Source organism: Symphalangus syndactylus, chromosome 1 (assembly GCF_028878055.3).
Source record: "Symphalangus syndactylus isolate Jambi chromosome 1, NHGRI_mSymSyn1-v2.1_pri, whole genome shotgun sequence".
Lineage (NCBI taxonomy): Eukaryota > Metazoa > Chordata > Mammalia > Primates > Hylobatidae > Symphalangus > Symphalangus syndactylus.
Window position 1 is genome coordinate 140,694,961 of NC_072423.2, and position 23,239 is coordinate 140,718,199.

A 23,239-nucleotide genomic window follows, 5' to 3' on the forward strand; every position below is an offset into this window, starting at 1 on the left:
AAGTCATAAAGGAAGTGACAATGCAGTAAAGTCTTCAAGGAAGAAAAAGAGATTCCACTAGACGTGAAGGTCGTGAGGCACAGAGAGAGGAGCATTCCAAGGCACATTTGAAGAGCCACTCTCTGTCTCTTGATTAATGGAAGAATAAGGCTAAAGAACTCAGCAAGGTCTCTGATAAGAATCTTGTGTGCCATGCAGAAAAGTTTAGGCTTAAGCCCGAACAGCAGGGAGTCCTGAACTCAAAAGCCCTTAGGAGCCATGGAGCTAACATCAACAAACAGATTTGGGGGGCTCTTTGCCAAATTGCCAGCACTTACCCTGCCTGCAGGAACAGCCTCTATTCAGCTTTACCCTTCTGTTGCCATCCTGCAATGCAGGCACTCTGCAGCCAGATTTTTAATTCCTTGAGAAACCAGAAATCCACACGTTTGTGTAAAATAACCCTAGTTTTAAGTACTGACAACCTCTTCACAGACAAAGGAAAACCACTGAATGTTTTTAAGCAGAGAATAGGATCAAATTTTAATTTAAAAACAAATTATTGGGCATCCATCTGAAGAACCGACCATAAAGACTGCCTACTAGTAGTAGCCAGAATTAGCCTATTGCAATTGGACTAGTGAGCCTCAGGAAGCCCGATCCAGTGACAAAGTTGGAAAAAAGAGTTTATAATTATAAAATATTTAGGCAGTAGAAGGACTAGACTTATAGACTGACTTGAAGTAGGGATAGTAAATGAAAGAAAGACAGGTTGAAGAATTTTCTGCCTAAAGTTGCATAGTGTTAAATGGTAACCTGAGTTCACTTTAAGACATGTTAATTTAAAAATGCCTATGAAATACCCAGGAGGTGGTGAGAAACACCATTAAAAATAAAATCATGAAAATTATGTAGCAACTTTAAAAGGTGATCATGCATTAATATCAAGTGGGGAAATGACTGCAAATATATATCTATGCCATGATTACAAAAATCTCCAATGCTATACAAATTATATATGTATACAAAGGTGAGATGTAATTTTGAAAAATGAAACTGGTTTCATATGTTGAAATGACAGGGTTTTATGTATTTTTTTTAATTTTGCTTCACTTGTAAAATTTGTTTTGCAGTGAAAGTAATAAAAAGGTGACCAATAGTTTCTGTGAGAGGTAAGAAAAGGTTGCCATAAACTAAAGAATTTAGGGAAGGCTTGCTGGAGGAAGTGAGGCTTGAACAAGGCCCTGAAGGAATAGAAAGCAATTATTACACAAAGATGAATGTTTCCCTCGCTTCTACACGAAAAACTGCAACCACTTCACAGAATGTACAATACAATTCTACTATGTATAGTGACAAAGGGGGAACAAAGCTATTTGCTACCTTGAAACTAATCTGATTTGCATGTAGAAATCTACTCAGTTTTCAACAGATAAACCCATGTTTTTTGTTTAAAAAGTGCCTTGATATAATGATATTTTCAGGGATCTAGAAAGAAAGCCTGGATCTAGCACAGATTCAGTCATTAATTAGCTATTAAGTCGCTCTTTCTCTCTCGGTCTCTATTTTTCTTTTGTAAAATGGGACAGTTGAATTTGTTGGTTTCTTATCTTTCTATTCAAATATAAATATTTTTATCTGCTAAGAATATCATATTCAGATTCTCCACATGAATCTCAAGGCTTATGAAATTATTGACACACCCTGTTTGTGTTATTTTATTGTTGATTAAAGGAGTACATTTTTAAAATCGACCACGGCTTTTTAACAAATGAGTTTGTCACTTAGAAGCAGCCAACCTAAAAGAGCAAAGGAACGATGTGTTAAAGGCTAAGCTACGGTGCCAGCTCAGAAACAACACACTTGAGATTTAAGACACCGACTTTGAGGATTTGGTATATGTATACATGTGCTAAACTAATATTTGGCATATGGCACTGCTATGATCTGAATGTTTGTGTCCCCTCACCCCCTAAAATTCATATGTTGAAATCCTAACCCCTAAGGTGATGGTATTAGGAGGTGGGGCCTTTGAGAAGTGATCAGGTCATGAGGGTAGAGTCTTCATGAATGGGATTAGTGTCCTTATAAAAGAGGTCTGAGAGATACCCCTTGTCCTTTCTACCATGTGGAGACAGAGAAATAAGGCCCCATCTACAAGGAAGCAGGCCCTCACCAGACACCAAACCTATCAGCACCTTGATCTTGGACTTAGCCGTCAGAACTGCGAGAAATAGGTATCTGTTGTTTACAAGCCACCTAGTCTAGGGTACTTCTTTTATAGCAGCCTAAATAGAGTAAGACATTACACTAAGGTACTATGTCTCCAATAATTGAATACAAGGGCCAAGAACAAAGAGGCAGAAATAGAAATGCCCCCTCTCATTATTACACTCAATAACCCTCTTGTAGTATTTGTGCTTTCTGTACCACAACCCTGGGTTTCTGCTGAGTTGCAGGTCCTGATTCTCAGAGAAGGAACACTTTTGCCAGGGACACAGTGGTGGTTCCACTGAACTAGAAGCTGTATCTACCATATGGCTAATTTAAACTCTTCCTGACAGCAGTAGTGAAAGAAAAGAGTTACTGTACTGGCTAAGATAATCAACCTTGAGAAGTTAGATAACAAATCATGAGAAGTAAGAAGTATATCTACACAATGTGGGCAGGGAGGAACATGTCTATGAATGCAGGAGATTCACTAAGGCATCTCTTAGTATTTTCAAGCCTCATAATAACTGTCACTGGCCAATTATAAGAACCACAACCCAATAACATCAGGGAAACAGAAGGCTTAGAATCCTCAGAACGAGGCCAGCTGGGCGCAGTGGCTCACACCTGTAATCCCAGCACTTTGGGAGGCCGAGGCGGGTGGATCACGAGGTCAGGAGATCGAGACCATCCTGGCTAACACAGTGAAACCCAGTCTCTACTAAAAATACAAAACATTAGCCGGGCGAGGTGGCGGGCGCCTGTAGTCCCAGCTACTCGGGAGGCTGAGCCAGGAGAATGGTGTGAACTCCACGGGGCGGAGCCTGCAGTGAGCTGAGGTCACATCATTGCACCTCCAGCCTGGGCGACAGCGAGACTCTGTCTCAAAAAAAAAAAAAAACAAACAAACAAACAAACAAAAAAAGAATCCTCAGAATGAGGCTCTCGATTACCCTCAAAAGCAAGCATATCGGTGGAAGTATTGACAGTGGGTAAGTGAAACCTGTAATGGGTGGAGGAGGAAATGAGTGACATCAATTATAGCCTCAAGACCACCTATAGCAACACCTTAGTTGTTTTTCACTGATTCTCTTGCCTTCATTCTTCTAGCAAAATGCAATTTGAAGATGACCCTGTGACTCTTTTGCTGTTGCTCTAATAGAATATCACAGAATGGATAATTTATAAACAACATAAGTTTATTTGACTCACTGTTCTGGAGGCTGGGAAGTCCAAGAGAGAAGGCCCACACCTAAGGGCCTTTTTGCTGCATCATAACATGGCAGAAGGCATCCCATGGTGAGGAAGTGCATGTACAACACAGAGAAAAAAGAGACCAAACTCCAGTGATAACTAAGCCACTCCCCAATAATAGTGTTAACACATTCACAAGGTTGAAGCACCCATAACTTAATCACCTCTTGAAGGTCCCACCTCTTAATACCACCATAATGACAGTTATATTTCAACCTGAGTTTTGAAGGAATTTCAAACCATGCACCAGTTGAACTTGTATCTCCACTTTCCAAGAGAATGTGACATCTCTTGTTCTAACAAAAAAAAAGTTGCTCCCATATTTTAGATTAAGAAACATATAGAATTGGAAGGCACAAATTGATCTTAATGTTGCAAAGGGTGGACTATATAAGGCAAGGCTTTTTGCCACATTTTCAGATTGTATTGGTTTCAGTTGTCTTTGAGACAGCTGCCACCATGACCATCATATGCAGTGTAGACTCATGAAGTTTTGCTGTCTGAGGGTAACCAGCCACACTCCAGAGTCTCTATCTTCTGCCATTTTCCATCTGACTCAGATTCAGGTGAAATACACCAGACAGTATTGGTGTTAACTTCTGAGACGCTGCTAAAGATGTTTGATGATACAAACACGTAGTGTTGAGGAGTTAACTCCCTGTAAGGCAAACTTCGATCATTAGGAATCAAAAAACGGGGGAGGGCCAGGTAGATAAATTCTTCTTACTTCCCTCACTCCAATGGAATGTTCTAACTACTGATTTTGCCATACAGCCTGAGTGGCTGACCTGCTGCATGACCTGCTATTTCTTCCAGATTGCTGTGAAGTAACAACCAGTATGGTACCTTGTATGGCTTACCATCCTTACCTGCCTCGCTTCACCTTCCTCTCACTCTGGACGTATACCTCTCAAAGTATTAGCACTTAGTCCTTGACTCAGATTCTACTTTCTAGGAAACCCATGCTAAACAACTACTTTACCTAGACTCTTTTGAAATTAGATAGCAACATGCAATGGGATTCCAACCAATCGAATACAAAGAGAAATTATACATACCACTTCCAAACTTGGCACATGAAAATTTCTGTGCATTCTCAGCTCTCCTTTTTTCCCCTATGGAATATCTAATAGGAAAAAAAAAACAAGGCCTTCTTGTAAGCCTATATGTAGTAGAACTTCTATTAACCTAGGTCTCTGACTGAGTAGATGAGAGCTGTCTGCTGACTTGTTCACATTCCCACTACCATTAGATGAATATGAAATGAGGTTCTATTACGAATATATATGTGAGGTCTATTTATCACAGTAATCATCATACCCTGGCTAATAAAACTATGTTGTCATTAAAACAAATAACTATAATTAGCAAAGATCAGGGCTCTTAAAAAGGTATAGCGCTAATTTTGAAAGTCATGTTTTTCTCTTTTTTTCTGCTTACTTGAAACTATATTTTATTTGTAAATTTGTATACATTAAATGAAACAACAAAATCATGATATGTTTTTCCAAAATCCATAGTTAATAGGTCCTCTTTAAAAGCCACTTCCACCCCCTTACCCTCCAACCACCACACATCCCCAGAAAAAATCCAAATGATCTGAAGCGTCAGATGCTCATCAGTATAGACATTTTTGTGCTGGTTTTACTAAGACTATAATCTTAGGAATGCAAAAGAAACTAATCCAGATTCAACCACTGAGACTAACAGACTTCTGCATTTCTATACTACATGTTACTCATGAATAAGAACAACTATTCTCTAAAAATTAGAAACATCACCTGGGGAGGGATACTTGATTTTTTTAAATTTTATAGTAGATGGGCTCTCTATTCTTCAGCAGACAACTGTGTACATAACCATTTCTCTCATTTGCAATCACTGCTCAGTGGGCTCAATCTTTTATACAAACAACTCAAAAACCTCCACTAAATTCATTCTCTTTCTCCCTCTTGATATCTACACAATCACTCCCTAAAGATAAGCCTGTTATATACTGGAAATAGTAAATACCTACCCTTCTCTCCCAGCACTTCATTCATTAGGAAAAGAACAGATGCTGGGTCAGTCATGTACTAAGAATGAATGACATTAATACATCAGAAAAGTTGCTAGGGAGGAACACAACCCAAATGAAAGATCAGGGAAGGGGTGAGTCAGCAACGCTGGAGGAAGTCAACATCTGTGTCTTCTTGCTGGAGGGAAAGAAACAGTCCATTTTCAGTAAACGGTGCTGGAAAAACTGATATCCATGTGCAGAAGAATGAAACTAGACCTCTATCTCTTGCCATATGCAAAAATAAAATAAAAATGCATGAAGGACCTAAATCTAAGACCTCAAACTATTAAACTACTACAAGAAAATATTGGAGAAAGTCTCTAGGCCATTGGTCTGAGGAAAAATTTATTGAGCAATACCCCACAAGCACAAGTAACCAAAGCAAAAATGTACAAACGGGATCACAGCAAGTTAAACAGCTTGTTCCCAGAAAAGGACACAATCAACAAAGTGAAGAGACAACCCAAATAATGGGAGAAAGTGTTTGCAAACTACCCATCTGACAAGAGGGTAATAAGCAGAATATGTAAGGAGCTCAAACAACTCTATAGAAAAAAATGTAATAATTTGATCAAAGAATAGGCAAAAGATTTGAATAGACATTTATCAAAAGAAGACACACAAATGGCAAACAGACATATGAAAAGGTGCTCAATATCAAATCATCATTTGATTTGCATTTGAAATGCAAATCAAAACCACAATAAGATATCATCACACCCTAGTAAAAATGCCTTATATCCAAAAGACGGGCAATGACTAATGCTGGAAAGGAGTTGAAGGAAAGGGAACCCTCATACACTGTTGGTGGGAAGATAAATTAGTAAAAACATGGAGAACAGTTTGGAGGTTCCTCAAAAAAACTAAAAATTGAGCTACCATGTGATCCAGCAATCCCACTGCTGCATATACACCCCAAAGAAAGGAAATCAGTATATTGAAGCGATATCTGCACTCCTATATTTGTTGCAGCACTGTTTACAACAGCTAAGAATTGGAAACAATCTAAGTGTTAATCAAGATATGAATATATAAAGAAAACGTGGTACATATACACAATGGAGTACTACTCAGCCAAAAAAAGAATGAGATCCTTTCATTTGCAATAACATGGATGGAACTGGAGATCACTATGTTAGCTAAAATAAGCCAGACACAGAAAGACAAACACCACACGTTCTCACTTATTTGTAGGGTCTAAAAACCAAAACAATTGAACTCATGGACATAGAGAGTAGAAGGATAGTTACCAGAGGCTGGGAAGGGTAGCTGGGGGGCTGGTGGGGTGGTGGAGATAGTTAGTGGGTACAAACAAAATAGAAAGGATGAATAAGACCTACTATTTGATAGCACAATAAGGTGACTATAGTCAATAATAACTTAATTGTACATTTTAAAATTAAAGAGTGTAATTGGACTGTTTGTAACTCAAAGGATAAATGCTTGACGCAGTGAATACCCCATTCTCCATGATGTACTTATTTCACATTGCATGCCTGTATCAAAATATCTCATGTACTCCATAAATATATCCACCTACTATATACCCACAAAAATGTTTAAAAATAGAAATTAGAGGAAAGAAACAGTTCATAGATCTTGCTAGGTCTCAGCTTCACTATTGGGACATCTTAAATGGAGGAAAAACTTTACATTTTCTTTGTTTATTCATTCAACATATATTTGAGAACCTATTATACAACAGGTGCAGTCACTAGGAACATACAAGATAATTAGGTACCTCTTCATAGGGAGCTTGTGTTCTAGTCTGGAAACTCCATATTACACTTTCTACAAGTCAAAGATGCCAAGGGAGCCCCACATGATTTTCTGAGAAAAATAAATTGAAAAGAAGTTATTTTTATGATCTGAGACTTCAATTATAAAGCTTCTAAAAGTATCCTTCCATGGTTTAAGATAGAAATCTCAGGACTTTGGTTTCTGAACTAAAAATCAGAACATAACTTCTGACAAGTAGTAGTTCAACCATTTATCTAAAGACCTTAGGAGGGAGGTTTTTTTCCCTCCTAAGGTCTTTAAATACATTATCTGATTTGCTCCTGTGAGTTAGGTATTGGATCCCCATCTTCAGCTGAAAAACACAGAGCTTCAGAGAGATTAAACACAGTCTCAGAGAAGCTAAGTAAGATCACATATGAATTCTTTCATTTTTGTTTATTTATTGAGTATTCATACTTACACATATTTATTGGGCATCCATATATTTCGGAATGCATTTATTGGGCATCCACTATCAATCATGGTGTGTGTGTATATTAGCCAAGGTTCTCCAGACAGAGAGACAGAGAGACTTACAGAAATTGGCTCATGAGATTACGGAGGGCAAGAAGTTCCATGATCTGTTGTCTGCAAGCTGGAAAACCAGGAAAGCCAGTGGTGTGATTCAGTCTGAGTCAAAAGGCCCAAGAACCAGGTGTACCAATGTCTGAGGGCAAGAGAGGATGAGTGTCCCAACTAAACAGAAGCAAATTTGCCCTTCCTCTGCCCTTTTGTTCTATTCATGGCCTTAAGAGACTGCATAATACCCATCCACATTGGTAAGGGTGATTTTCTTTACACAGACTCCCAATTCAAACGCTGATGTCTTCCAGATACACTCTCACAGACACAGACAGAAATTGTGTTTTACCAGCTATCTGGACATCCCTTACCCCAATCAAATTGACACCTAAATTTAGCCATCATGGTGTATACATGCTATTCTGGATAGGAAAGAGAAAAATGAACAATAGAGACACCTCCCCTTCCCCGATCCCACCAAAAGAAAATGCACCTGCCCTCACGGAGATTGCCTCCTGGAAGGAAGAAAAAAATGTACATGAATAAAATACATGCTTATTAGATAGTAAAACATACTAAAGGGAAGAATAAAGCAGGTGAAAAGGAAAGGATATGTTCACGTAGGTGCTTCAATTTCAGATAGGTAAGCCAAGGAAGGACTGTCTTAAAAATATGACAGGTAAGCAAACAGCCCAGGAGGTGAGGGAGTGAGCTATGTGGTTATGGGAGATGAGAGGAGCCCTCCAGTGTGAGATTATATAAGTGCAAAGAGTTGGGAGAACACTGACATGAGTTGGGAGAATGCTGGCCTGAGTGGGGAGGACGCTGGCCTGTTGGAGTTTAGTCATGAGACCCATGGGCTGCAGTGGAATAATCAAGGGGATAAGCAGTAATAAAAAGGGTCAAGGAAGGAAAGAGATGAAAGACCAAGCCAAAACTTCAGCATTTACTCAGTCATTGTAAGAACATTAGCTTTTACTCAAAGCTGAATCAAAGGAGGGTGCAGGGCATTGGAAAGGTGCGGTGTGACTTATATTTTAACAGAATCACTTTGCCTGTTTTGTTGGGAATGGACAGTAAGGACCTAAGAGCAGGAGCAATGAAACTAAACAGATCGCTCTTGCAACACTCCTGGTGAAAGACAACTTGGCCTAAACTGGAGCAGTAGTAGTGAAGATACTGAAAAATTGCCATCCAGCTTCTGCATGTATTGTGAAGGTGGATCCAACAGGATTTTCTGACAGATCAGAAGTGGGTTGCAAGAATAAGAAAATAATCAGAGATTACCCCCCAATATTTTTGTCCTGAATAACAGGAAGAATAGGTTGTCATTTACTGCAATAAGGAGAGATAATGGGACAGAATCCTTAAACTCAGAATCCATAAGGACTGTAAACTATAGGACAAGCCTAGTTCCATGTGAATTGTAATCTAAAAGTATTGTTTTCATTTTCACTTTTCTAAATAACAGCAAGAAAAAAGCAAGCAGAAAGCAAATAGGGAAATAAATTTTGTTTTAAATTAGTAAGAAAGTCTTTTTATAAACCTGTCATTCTAGATTTGTTTTTCACTGTTTCCCTGGAATATTTTCTCATTTCTTCCAAAATGGATGTCTTAGTTTGGGTTCTCACGATTCTCAGCAAGCAGAAGCATAGGTCACAGAAGTGGAACAGGGGAAGAGGGTCAGCCAATGCAAGGATACATGGTGGAGCTGGTAACAACTGTGGGCAATGAGACTCAGATCCACTGCAGCCCATGGGTCTCATGACTAAACTCCAGTGGGTCTCTCTGAGAAGCCATGTAAAACGCATGTCAGAATTGTCCCTGTGACAACTCTGGGACATTTTCCACTGTCTTTCACCTCAGTTAGTTGAAGGCTGCCACCACAAACATGGACTCTGCCATTCTTATGGACAGTCTTTGTGGTGCTGAGCAGCCTTTGCAGGCATCAGAGGAAGCCCTGAGGCCAAAAATCAGAGCAACTTCATAGTCTACACTTGAGTTGGGACACTGTCAATGTGCACGGAATTGTCTAACTCACCTGACCTTAAATTAGGTGGGAAGGGGGTGATATGTCATGCAAGTCATCGCAAATGACTGCTGCACTATGTTATCCGTGCTTCCCTACACCTGCCTTGTGCTTTCACCTCTCTATGCTTTGCTTGCTCTGTTTTTCTTCCCATCGCACTCCCAAACACCTTATTACCTATAAGTTGTGACCAGCAGTCAAATCTATAAGTTGTGACCAGCAGTCAAAGTTCCGGTGAAATTTCACTTCCTTCCAAGAACCTAGGACTATCTCCAGTTAGAAGTGCCTTCCACTCTTCTTAATGCCTACAGCATGAACACTGTTAACTTTGGACACTTAACTTCAATGCCTTATGGACAGTTAAATCTTTACATACATGCTTTAGCTTGACAAGTAGATCTGGCCATCCTGGCCACATGATGGCCAGAATTTTTTGTATCCACTCTGTTGATTTATCCTACGCCATATAAGTGGATTTGACCTTCTCTGGTAGCAAAGAGGGGCAAAGAGAACCACCAAAATGGTCACCAGCATCTTGGGTTGCATCAGAAAGCCACTAGGAGAATGAACTTCCTTTATTCTCCCCAAAACTGACAGGCAGAACAGGCAATTCCACAACTATAAACACTTGGCATATTTACTCTGCTTGAAAGTCTCTGAAAACCCTAAAAAAAGTTAAGATTTTTTTTTAATGAACCCTTTTGGCCAGGTGCAGTGGCTCACATCTATAATCCCAGCACTTTGGGAGGCTGAGGAGGAAAGATCATTTGAAGCCAGGACTTCAAGACCAGTCTGATCAGTATGGTGAGACTTCATCTTTACAAAAAGCAAAAAAAAAAAAAATTAACCAAGTGAGGTAGCATGTACCTGTAGTCCTACCTACTGAGGAGGCTGAGAAGGGAGGGTCCCTTGAGCCCAAGAGTTTGAAGCTGCTGTGAGCTACGATCGCACCACTGCACTGCATCCTGTGTGACAGAGCAAGATCCTGGCTCAAAGAAAAAGGTCAGGAGCACCCTTTTTACATGTCAGAGAGGGGTATGGCTTGAAATAGCCTGATTAGTTTACAAATTGAATACAGCTTTCTGCTGATTCAGATATCAGGTATAGGCTAGACAAAGGTAATAGCCAGAAAACTTCATTCCTCATATATTATATTTTGCAAATGGAAGATGAGTCTACAAACACAAGAAAAATGGGTGTAGTGGCAGAATCTTCTCCCAGAAAGACAATGACTTAGGCATAACCAATAATAGTACATACGGCCTGATAGAGGGAAGACAGGTGGGAGAAGCAGGGTCCTTGAGCATATTAAGAGCAACCCTGGATGTGGTAATATCTTGGTGGTTATATTATTTTTAATATCCTTATCAGTTAGAGATCCATACTGATAAATTGATGTACAGCATAAAATGAGTCTAAAATTTGCTTTTAAAAGTGTCAGAAAAAAAGATCACAAAATGTTTATATTTGTTAAAGCTAGGTCATGGGTACATGAGCAAAATCTATTTTGTATATCTGAGAATTTTCATTATAAAATATTTTTTCAAAAGAGCTACACACTAGGTCAGAAACTTGCTTACAGCTGAGGTATCAAGCTGTGAGCCTCTAACTGTAGCAGCTGCTATAGCACCAATAAATAGAAAATTCATGAACCTTTATTGCTCATCATCACTCAGGCATTGCTGCATGGAGTGGGAAGTTTTCCCCACACTAGGGAATGGGGAGTCCTGGTGTAGTAAAAATGTGATCGCAGTCTTGGTTGCCTGCACAAACTCTTCCCAGATCCCACCCTGTCTCCCTTTCCCTCTCAGTATAATTAACAGAATGTCACAGCCACAGAGTCCCTTGCTCTTCACCATACCTGCAGCTTCAAGTACCTTGTTGACCATAATATTCGTTTTCTTGCTGACCAATTCATATTCCTCTAATCCTGCTATTTCAATACATTTAATTCTTACCCAAAAACAAGAGCATGACCTCCTCTAATAGAGGAATTTCCCATTCATATTACTTAACTGAACAATGTTTTTTGATACTAACATGAATATCTCCCCTATTCAGTAATAACTACCATTCTGCCATTCAGCTTGTTTTGTAAATTTAATTTCTCTCAAAAAAGGATTCAGGTCTGCATTGACCCAAACTCTTCTTTCCAACCAATATTTTCTTCACTTTCCAACTCCCATAGCTCAGAACTAAGCAGAGGCTGATATCCAGTAAACAGTCTTTGGTTTTACTCATTGAGCTACTAACTAAATCCGGAGATTTAGGCATGAAAGCTTCATTCATTCATTCATTCATTCATCCAAAAAGCAATTAACAAGCATCTATTATATGCCATGTCCTGGATCTATGAAGATAAATTAGGTGTCAACTTTGAAGAAAGTCGTAATCTAACAGGAGATAAGTACATAAGCAGCTGCAATTAGGTTATTTTTCAAAATGTAGTTAGAAATATATATTTAATATGTATAATATATAGTAGACATATATATATTTCTAACTACATTTTGAAAAATAACCTAATTGCAGCTGCTTATATACTTATCTCCTGTTAGATTATGACTAACATATATATATGTCTAACTACTATATGTTATATATATTAAATATATATTTCTAACTACTATGTATTAGAAATATATTTAGAAATATATCTATTTCTGTGTGTGTGTATACGTATATATATATATATATATATATATACGTATACACACAAACACACACATATATACTAGATTAAGTAGCAACATCAATGATATACTCACTTTGACTTCTTGGAGTTAGAAGGTGGAGGTATGTAGAGGAGGCTTCCCAAAAATGAAAAAAACATTTGATTTTAGCCCTACAAGATGGAATAGCAGTTCGTCAGGCATATATAAAGAATTGGAGATACAGGCCGGGTGCAGTGGCCCATGCCTGTAATCCCAGCACTTTGGGAGGCCGAGGCAAGTGGATCACCTGAGGTCAGGAGTTCGAGACTAACCTCACCAACATAGAGAAACCCCATCTCTACTAAAAATACAAAATTAGCTGGGCGTGGTGGCACATGCCTGTAATCCCAGCTACTCAGGAGGCTGAGGCAGGAGAACCGCTTGAATGAATCCAGGAGGCACAGGTTTCAGTGAGCCGAGATCACACCATTGTACTCCAGCCTGGGCAACAAGAGTGAAACTCTGTTTCAAAAAAAAAAAAAGATTTGGAGATATAAATTAGTAAAATTGTGTGAAGCTAAAATTAACAATGGGCAATCGTAAGACATAAGGTAGGAGGGGTAGAACATAAAGGTTCTAATGCTATATACTTTGAGACTTACTCCACAGAAAATAGAAAGTCACTAAAAGCTTTTAAGTAGAGCTGCCAAATAGTATTTGCATTTTAGAAAAATTACCCTGGAGTAGAGTAGGAGATGACGTTGAAGGCTTGGGGTGAGGCAATGAAGCAGAGCAATGAGGCAGCATCAGCAGTTACAGGATGATCATAGCTATTCAAAGGAGAGAAGATGCAGACCTGAGTAAGGTGAATTGGACTGATCCATAAATAAATGTACCAGCCTGATTTAAACTTTCATTTTTCCCTAAAAGGGCATTTCTTCTAATAAGTTACCCTGAGCATTTTTAAGGGAAAAGTCTAGGAGTAGAGGACAGATTATATAGTTTGCCTCTGTGTTCCCACCGAAATCTCATTTCAAATTGTAATCCCCATAATCCCCACATGTCAAGAAAGGGAGCTTGTGGGGGGTGATTGGATCATGGGGGCAGTTTCCTCCATGCTGTTCTCATGATAGTGAGTGAGTTCCCACAAGATCTGATGGTTTTAGAAGTGTTTGACAGTTCCTCCTTCACACTCACTCTCTCTCTCCACGTGCCATGTAAGACATGCCTGCTTCCCTTTCTGCCATGATTGTAAGTTTCCTGAGGCCTCCCCAACCATGAAGAATGGTGAGTCAATTAAACTTCTTTTCTTTATAAATTACCCAGTCTCAGGAAGTTATTTATAGCAGTGTCAGAAGGAACTATACAACACATAACTAAGAAATCTACAAATATGGTATATACACCAAGTTATTCTCTATTACTCATTCACACTTTCCCTTTTCTCTCCCTCCCCAGGTGCTCTCAGCATGATCAGGTTTCATGTCTGTGCCAACCTCCTATCAGCCATTTCTTGTCTTTTTTCTTCCTAATTTTGAGCTCTGACCTTTACTGTTATTCAAATCTTGGTTTTATACTGCAAAGGCTCGTAATTCTAGAATGATGGCCAAGTGAGCCAAACACATCTACCTAAGTGGACAAGAATGTGACATTGTCATGCAGCCATTGTGATGTACCAAAGTCAAGATTGATTTTGACAAGAATAAAAGCTTTTTGTCCTGCTGCCCCTGCTTTATGGGATTTTTAGGGTTTGGAGAAATACCCATTGTCTCTCCTAAAATTCTTGAATGCCCATTTGAGATTGAATGCTATTTCGATAAATGAGCCATTTAATAGTGACAGTTTATATACCAGAATTACTCAGTTGGCTGTTCTTGAATTGTTCATTTTGTTTGTCAAGTTCAGGGGACGCTAGTTTTGGCCAAGTATTTTTTGAATTTTGTTGCAAAATCAAGTTGCAGGTGGTGAGGTCCCAAATAACAGAAGGTGTGGCAAAAGTGTCAAAAGCATTACAGGTTTAATTAAATTAGTGTCTATTGATCACTAACATAGGTATATTCTATTATAGATAAACTAGAGTCCATTCTTTGAGAGAAACAAGCCAGGCAATTCTTCAAGGCAGACAGTTACATAACCGACTTACGTGTTATTCGATGGTATACCAAGCAGGGTTCCTGATGTCATTGTTGTGTGGTCCACATCCAGTTGGACTGCTACATCCTCCTTTTCATGGAGCCTTGACCACTTCTGCCCTTCTCTCTACATCTTTTTCCTGGCTTCCAAGAACTAAAAGACTGTTCACAGCAGTCCTAACGATCCTACTTTTCCACCATTCCAACATATCCCTTGATCTGAAATTGCCCTTTCCTTTTCCTTCTTCAATTCCCTCCAAACAAGACCTCTATTTCACCTTCTAAGTTAGGTTTTAGAAGAAAAGCAATCAAAATGCCTGCAGACTAAATCAATTCACACAGAAGTATAGGTGGTAGGAGGCTTAACTTTTATGGCAGCTTTTAGAAGAACCTGTTATTCCTAATGGATCTTTGATTGGTGGGATGTGTGAAGGAGTCATTTTTGAGTTGTGGGGAATCATACTTTTTTCTTATCTGTTTATGCTGGCCAGAGCCCCTACTTTCAATTTATTTTCTGCACAAAAATCCCCTTCTGAACTAAAGCCAATGCATGCTATTTGGTTTACTTATACCTTAGTGCTGTGATTCTCTAGCTTAGGTCACCAGGTCATAATAAAGGATCACAACAGGAACCTGGCTTGGTTTTACATTTCTTACAGTCTGTAGTTGAGTTCGTTCTCTAAAGCCATGTTCACACATCTGAAATTTTCCTAGATAGACTTTTATGGCTTCTGGTAAAGATAAAAGTTATATTGATTTTCTATTGCATTGTTAACTTATTAAATAGCAAAATATTTAACTTGGAAGATAAAAAATAGTTTTAAATTTTTTCTTAAAAATGGTGGTAGAATAGTGACCACAGTGCATACCCTCTTATGAGAGTGAATTAACATGGAGACCACAAACAAAGGAGTTAATTACATCTTTGTGGTATTACATCCTAACATCAACTCTACATATGGACAAACCTGCCCTTAGAAAATCCCTAACATCCCCAATAAAAAAAAAAAAGAGCAATTAAATCCACAAACACTGTTTCTCACTAATGCTCTTACAGTGAGGTCTGCCTCCCATATCAGTTGAGATTGCTGTTTCTTCAGCTGCCCACCAGATAAAACCATGATTTGCATTCAGGGACTACATTGTAAGAAAAGTATGTTTCTTTTAATAGTAGACACACTTGGCCCTGGAATTCCTTTCAGTTAAATACCTATATAGATAGAGTTCACTGTATATTTGCCCCCCTTTGTTTAAAGAGCTAAAATTCTGTCCTCGCAGTGTCTATAAGCTCAAGAATCACAGCACTAAAGTATAAATAAACCGAAGACACTGTCCCTCATGCATGCTGTGACAGAAATCAGCTTTCAGACTAGGTGTGCTGAGTCCCAAACCTGTGCTATATCCCTCCTACAAAAACTGAAAAGCAAGCCTAAAATTCACTATAGGTTCCTAGAAAATCAAACCTTAGATATAAGACCAAGTTATACTATCTTATTCTCTCAGCAAATCCTTCAAATGTTTCTTCTCTGTGCCAGGTGTTAGCTAAGCTCAGGTGATACAAAGTTGAATGAGATAGCACCCCAGCCTTCTTTGTCCCAGCTCATAGTTTAATGACATAATCAGGTGGTCACAATACAGTGTAATACACTGCTGTGACAGAGAGAGAAGCTACAGACTGAGGGCACACAGGGCCAGGGCTCCTAACCCACCTAAGGCAAAGGGTAAGGCAGGGGACATCAGGGAAAACTATTAAAGAAGGAGGCATCCTGAGAGCTGGGACTGTGTTTATTATTTATGGTTTTATTTTTTACCTTTTTATTCTGATGTAATTTCAGGCTAACAAAAAAAGTTGCAAGAACACTACAAAGAATTCTCATATGCCCTTTAACCAGATGTACTAAATGCTATTATATCAAATATGCTTACATACAGATATGCACATACACACACACACACACGCACACACAAATATACATTTCTTTTTTCAAAAAAATTTGGGGGCTGGGCGCAGTGGCTCACGCCTGTAATCCCAGCACGTCGGGAGGCCGAGGTGGGTGGATCACTTGAAGTCAGGAGTTCCAGCCAGCCTAGTCAAATGGTGAAACCCCGTCTCTACTAAAAATACAAAAATTAGCTGGACATGGTGGTGCACGCCTGTAATTCCAGCTACTTGGGTGGCTGAGGCAGGAGAATCCCTTGAACCCAGGGTGTGGAGGCTACAGTGAGCCAAGATCGTACCACTGCACTCCAGCCTGGGCAACAGAGAATCTGTCTAAAAAAAAAAAAAAAAAATTGAGAGTAACTTACAGAAATTATGATGCCCCATTTACTCTTGAAGATTCTGGTGTATATTGCCTAAAAGCAAGGACATTCTCTTCCATAGCCTACAAGTAACAAAATCAGGAAATGAATACTGATACAATACTACGATCTTATCTACAGACCTTATTCAAATTTCACCAATTGTCCCAACGTGTACTCTACAGCAGAAGAAATCCCCAGCTCCTGTGCTGCATTCAGCTTTCATGTGTCTTTAGTATCCTACAATCTGGAACAGTTTCAGAGCCTTTCTTTGTCTTTCATGACCATGTAATTTTTAAAGTGCAGAGTGTAGTTATTTAGTAGAATGTCCCTGAATTTAAGCTGGGCACAGTGGCTCACGCCTGTAATCCCAGCACTTTGGGAGGCCGAGACGGGTGGACCACCTAAGGTCAGGAGTTCAAGACCAGCCTGACCAATATGGAGAAACCCCGTCTCTACTAAAAATACAAAATTAGCCAGGCGTGGTGGCACATACCTGTAATCCCAGCTACTCGGGAGGCTGAGGCAGGAGAATCACTTGAACCCGGGAGGCGGAGGTTATGGTGAGCCGAGATCGTGCCATTGCACTCCAGCCTGGGCAACAAGAGCAAAACTCTGTCTCAAAAAAAAAAAAAAAAAAGAATGTCCCTGAATTTAGTAGAATGTCTCTGGTTTGGAACTACTCTAAACTGTTTCTCATGGTTAGATTTGGCATAAGCATTTTTGGCAGAAATATCACGAAGGTGTGTTGTGCTTTTTGAGATGAGTTTCAAAGAGTGAAGAGGAGTCAGCCCACATAACCTATTGCCATATTAATTTATTTTTCCATTCAGACTTGGGAGAATGGAAGACAGAAGGCAAAGGGATAGCCTATAATACAATTAAATAATATTTATCAAGTAGTTACCAAGCACCACGCACTGTTTGGAATGCGTTACATAAGTTAACTTCCTCATCTTCACAACACCCTTAAAACATCCTCACCATGACTATGATTTTCCCATTTTTCCGATGAGAAATAATCAGGCACAAAAAGATGATGAAGCTAGCGCATGGTGCAGCCAGTATTCAATTCCAGGCGGACTGACTCTTGCCCATTCTGTCAGAAGGGACTTAGTGAAAGCAAAGTGCTTACCAAAAAAAGGCTTGTGTCTTCAGAAGCAGTTGGCTTGGAAGTGTGTAACTGGTCCAAGCAACTGGGTGTGGCTCTCTCGCCCTCTGCTGGCTGAATCCCTTATTGCATCCTTTTAACTGCTTTTTGCTCAATTGCATGGTGAGTGCAGGGTAAAACCTCCATGTGTGCAACAATCACTGAAATTTCTGCAAAACTCCTGAGTTATGCCTGACTTATGAGAATGCATAAGAATTGGGCATTCCTTTCATTTTTTTGTGTGTATGCCTCAGTCCCCTGCCACATTCTAAAGATTGGTCAGCAGAATAAATCCTAAGTCCTCTCTTCACCAACTTCTTTTATAAAACTTCCCAGGAGAATTTTTTTTTTAACTATGACAAATTTGGAATCCACTGAAGCAGTAAGAAAGCTAATGTTGAATTAATCAGAATACAATCTCCAGACAAGACAATCATTACAGATAAGAAAACCTGTAGGAAGGATGTTTGTCCTTGAAAAATATTTGAAAATGATCCAGTGTGAAGCAAAGTCATCTCACAGTAGGCTCCAAAGTGTCATATAAGACAAAATCACTAGGCAAATAAGATGAAGGAGAGGAAAAACTCCTTTGAATGAATCATAAGCAGCCTCTATTTTCAATCAAAAATCCTTTCTCTTTCCAGGTAAAACCCTGTCCCTCTGAAATTCACAAACCCCTGGGGCTTCCACAAAATTCAATTGTTTTATCTAGTAAGAAGAAGAAATGGAAGTAAAATAAAATCAGAAGACAATGAATGAGCCTTAAAAGGGTGCCACACTGATTCATTCCATACATGCCAGAAATTGACCTGGCAAAAGAAAAAGAGTGTGTTTAAATTCCCAAATGATAACCTGGAAGCAATTCTGTTCATTGTGCCTGATTGCAAATAAAAATATACTAGTAGCCATTATTAAGCCACTTCTAATGTCCCAGGAGAAAGAACTCTTTACTGAAATTTTGAGAACACTCACACTGAACACAAGAATCCCATCTAAGTATTTACTTGATAACTTCTGGATGCCTGTCTGTTTATCTGTCAGGTTGGAAAAGACACAAATACATTTGCATATGGCTACTACCAGGCTCAAGGCTGAAACCTTTGCCCCCAGATCAAATCAACTCAGTAGATAAATATCCCGTGGTAGGTGATTGGGCTAAGCAAGCCTGTCACTTCAAGGACTTCTTATTTATTTTAATGAAGTATCAAGATTTCCATGAAAAATTATCAGAACTTTATATGTATAATCCATCTGGAAACTAACCCCCTAAGCTATATAGTGGCATTATTGTCACAATAACACTGCATAACAACCAACCACGAAACATCAGCACCATTCAACATTAAGCATTTATTGCTAACATGTCTGGAGTTGTCAACTACTTGGCTCCGCTGATATTACGTGGCCTCTCTGATATGTCTGGGGCTGATGAGACTGTGTCTTTCATCATGCAGAAGTTAGGTCAGTAACGTTCTCATGGCAGTGTTCTCAGCCAGACAACAGAAACATGCAATGCCTTCTTAGACCTAGGCTCAGAAATGTCATGCTGTCATTTCTGCTGCATTCTGTTGGGCAAAGCAATTCACAGGCAAGCCCAAATTCAAGGGAAAGAGACTCTATCTTTTCATTCAGAGAAAATGCAGCCACAGAGCAAAACGTGTGCACACAGTGATGGGTAAAGAACTGAGGCCACAACTGTAATTTACTATAGGCCCAGAAAGTCATTGAAATCCAATGGGTAATTCTCCACTTTCTCTCATTTCACATATACCCTTCTCAATGGATGATCTACTAACAGTGGTCTCTAGGTTGTCCTGGAAATATTTAAGAAAGAAGAAATTCTTAAACCTTAAGGACTTTTGTTTCTGTGAGACCTGGAGACCTCCCAGCTAACTGAAGATGTTATACCAGAGCCTTTGGATAAGACATAAATTTCCATGTAGTGCCATCAGTTTCTCATTGCTATCTTGTCCAAAATTCATTCAAGAGCAGTCTAGAGTTTAAGAAAAAGCAGGAAATTTTCCCTAATATTTTCTCCGATTATATCACAATTTTTGGTCAAGAAATATATACAGTTCTCATCTATATTTTTAAAAACTTTTCTAGTAATGTGTGCTGAAATAAGATTAAAACTTAGGGTACTCTAGGTTAATTTCTTGATCTATGAAATAAGATTAAAAATTAGTCTACTATAGGTTAATTTTTTGATCAATTGCAATAGGCATCTTTCTAGGTGAAAATTAAAACACACATACTATGTGGACATTTTTTTAATTCTAAGAAGGAATTAACAAAAGGTTTTTTTTTTTTTGCCTTGGAAATGCCCATGCTGAAACCTTGAGATATATATGTATATATAATATATATATGTCATGACTATATAGTTCTCCAATGACAAGGTTCTAACCACCTGTCATTATTTCCTTTCTTCTCAGATTTTTTAATCATTTTTTCATTCCGTAACTGTTCAGTTACTTTTCTAGAAATAATACACAAATTGAAAATATTATAAGATCCCTCTTCCCTCAGTTTGTAAATATATAAATGTAACTTCATGGAAGAACCTAATATTTTCAACAATTATATTTTCTTTACTATATTCCAAGAGATTTTGTGAAGAGAAAGGGCAAAAAATTAATCTTGTTTCTTTCTTCTTTTTTCTTTTCCTAGTCTAAGTCAGGACTAGAAGCAACAACATGACGAAACATATGCTTCTGGCATGTCCATCTTCCTGGATATACCACGCAGCCCAATTTTCCCCCAAAGGATAGGTGTGCATTCAAAATATTAAACTCTTAATGAAGACACATATAAATGCAATTTGAGAAACCCCATTTCTTTCCAAGTCCACTGCATCTATTAATGTAGCCCCTAGACCAAGGATCAGCTCATCTCACTATAGTACAAATTCTTTTACTATACCTGAGAGTCTGCCTACCTTTTTGTATGTTGGAATATAAAAAACAATTTCGAGAAATAAAAATCAACTCCTGTAACCTATCTCTGCTGATGCCAACCATATTGACTGCTTGACCTTTACGAAGTCTACTGACTAGACGATGCATAATGTTTGGGGATTAAAGATGCTGACTTCCTTTTTTTCTAAGTCAAATTTAAACTCTGACTACCCAAAATCAAACCCTACAGACTGTCTCAGCCTGTCCCCATTTTGCAGTGCTCTCCCTGACGTTTGGATACCACTTACTGATTGAATTTTTAACAGCTGTCATTCAAGGACATCCAGCTTCAGCTGGACAAGCATTGGAATGGCAGACTCCCAAGGGCCTGAAAATGACCTGGTTTGACACAAATGTGGATAATCTTTCTGCAGAAACAAATGGGTTCAACTAGGTCATCAGTTTAACTGATAACTCTCATCCAGTTATGATTGTCACAGTTAAGAAACAGTTTTAGTAACAGAGGCATTCAGAGTTAGGGGTTTTCCTTTTCAGGAAAGGAAATAGGATAAGAATTATTTAGTTTTCTCATTCCCAAGTATTTTGGGAGTAAAATCCATGGACTAAAATCTATTTTTATCTAACAGATGAGTTGTTAGCTTAATGATGTAGGATCTTTATTCATGACCATAAACCCCCATCATCACCAAAAAAAAAAAAAATAGATAATGCTCTGGTGAAAAAAGAAAAAAAGTCTGCCAAGTCTAATTGTGATTCTAAAAAAACTAGCCCTGGCTGCATATCAATTGAGTTTTGTTTAGCTTGCAATTAAAATAAAATTTTCCATCTTTCTAAAAGAATTTCAAAGCACTTTCAAATGGCAAATATTTTTAAAGTTAAGTACATGCTCATCTTTGATAGTATAGTTGAAAGTCATTCATGACTTCATAGATAAAAGCCAGCTCTTCCATCTTCAACTGGTGAACAGGTCACTCTTATCAGCCTACTCTGCACAACCCATATAGACTATAAACACCTCCACTAATAGAACTAATCACTAGAGCACCACCATTGACTCAACATAGAATTCAGACTAGAACAAGTATATCTTAACACCTTGTATGCTTTAGTTTCATGTGCACAGGCACTGTAGGACACTAGCCCCAATTCACTTGAGCAGTTTTCCAAACAACACAGAAAAGGCTTTTTAAGTTGTAGATTGTATATTCCCATTTTACACCCAAAATATAACTAAGGTGATTGACTTATTGGCCACTTTTGGTAGGCTGTTAATGTTGTTTTTGGAGAGCCAGTCTTACTTTAAAGTGATATTTGAATGTAAAGAACAGAACCAGCACTTTCTGCCATCAAGGAAGAATTCCTCTCACAAAACCAGTGGTGACCTGGAACCACTTAATACTGGCTCTCAAGAGTTGACTGTGTACATCTCCTCCCAACTCCACGTTCAGTGGCATCAGGTTAGTAGCATGAAATTGGCCATGATAGGAGTATTTACTCCACAGAAATTGGGAAACACTAAAAATTATCAGATAGGATTACAAGTTTAGTATCAGTGACAGGAGAGGAATTCTACAGCAGGTCTGTCCAGTAAAACTTTCTGCAATGGGGCTGGGCATGGTGGCTCAGGCCTATAATCCCAGCATTTTGGGAGGAAAGGTGGGAGGAACTGCTTGAGGCCAGGAGTTTGAGACCAGTCTGAGCAACATAGCAAGATTCTGTCTCTACAAAAATAAATAAATAAAAATAAAAGAACTTTCTGCAATGGTAGAAGTATCTTATATTTGCACTGTCCAACACAGCAGCAACTATACACATGTGACCACTGAGTAGTTGAAATGTGGCTAGTATGGCCAAAGAACTAAATTTTTTATTTTATTTTTAATCTTAATAGCCATATGTGACTAGTGGCTACCGTTTGGGACCTTGCAGTACCACTGTAATATAACAAGTGATGGCATCTTCCAAGAGTCAGGGGACTGAGGTAGATCAGGCTTGAAAGAAAGAGGAGCACCCAAGAAAGGGGTCACTTCATGTCTTGGAATAATGAAATGTAACAGCAAAGCTTTGCCAGGTTTTTCCATCATATTTTGAATCTGCTATCCACACATTTATTAATTCACAGACCTGGAACAATCAGTTGTAGCAACAGACAGATGAAGGCCACCTCCTCATTAAGGTAGATTAGTAAGGAAAAGTGGCTCTAATGCCCTAAAATAGTGGTTCTCAAATTTTAGCATGCATCAGAATCACC

The 23,239-nt window shown here is 38.7% G+C and overlaps 1 long non-coding RNA gene across 1 annotated transcript in view; it reads right to left on the reverse strand.

Moving 5' to 3' along the window:
• Positions 1-13,009, reverse strand: part of LOC129486328 (uncharacterized) — a 314,853-nt gene extending 301,844 nt beyond the window's left edge. The window contains exons 1-5 of the long non-coding RNA XR_008658929.2: positions 12,602-13,009; positions 7,820-7,949; positions 7,245-7,333; positions 5,462-5,639; positions 4,503-4,570 (exon numbers count right to left, since the gene is read on the reverse strand). This is a non-coding gene — a long non-coding RNA (uncharacterized lncRNA). The remainder of the gene's footprint in view (positions 1-4,502; positions 4,571-5,461; positions 5,640-7,244; positions 7,334-7,819; positions 7,950-12,601) is intronic.
• Between the last annotated feature and the right edge of the window lie 10,230 nt (positions 13,010-23,239).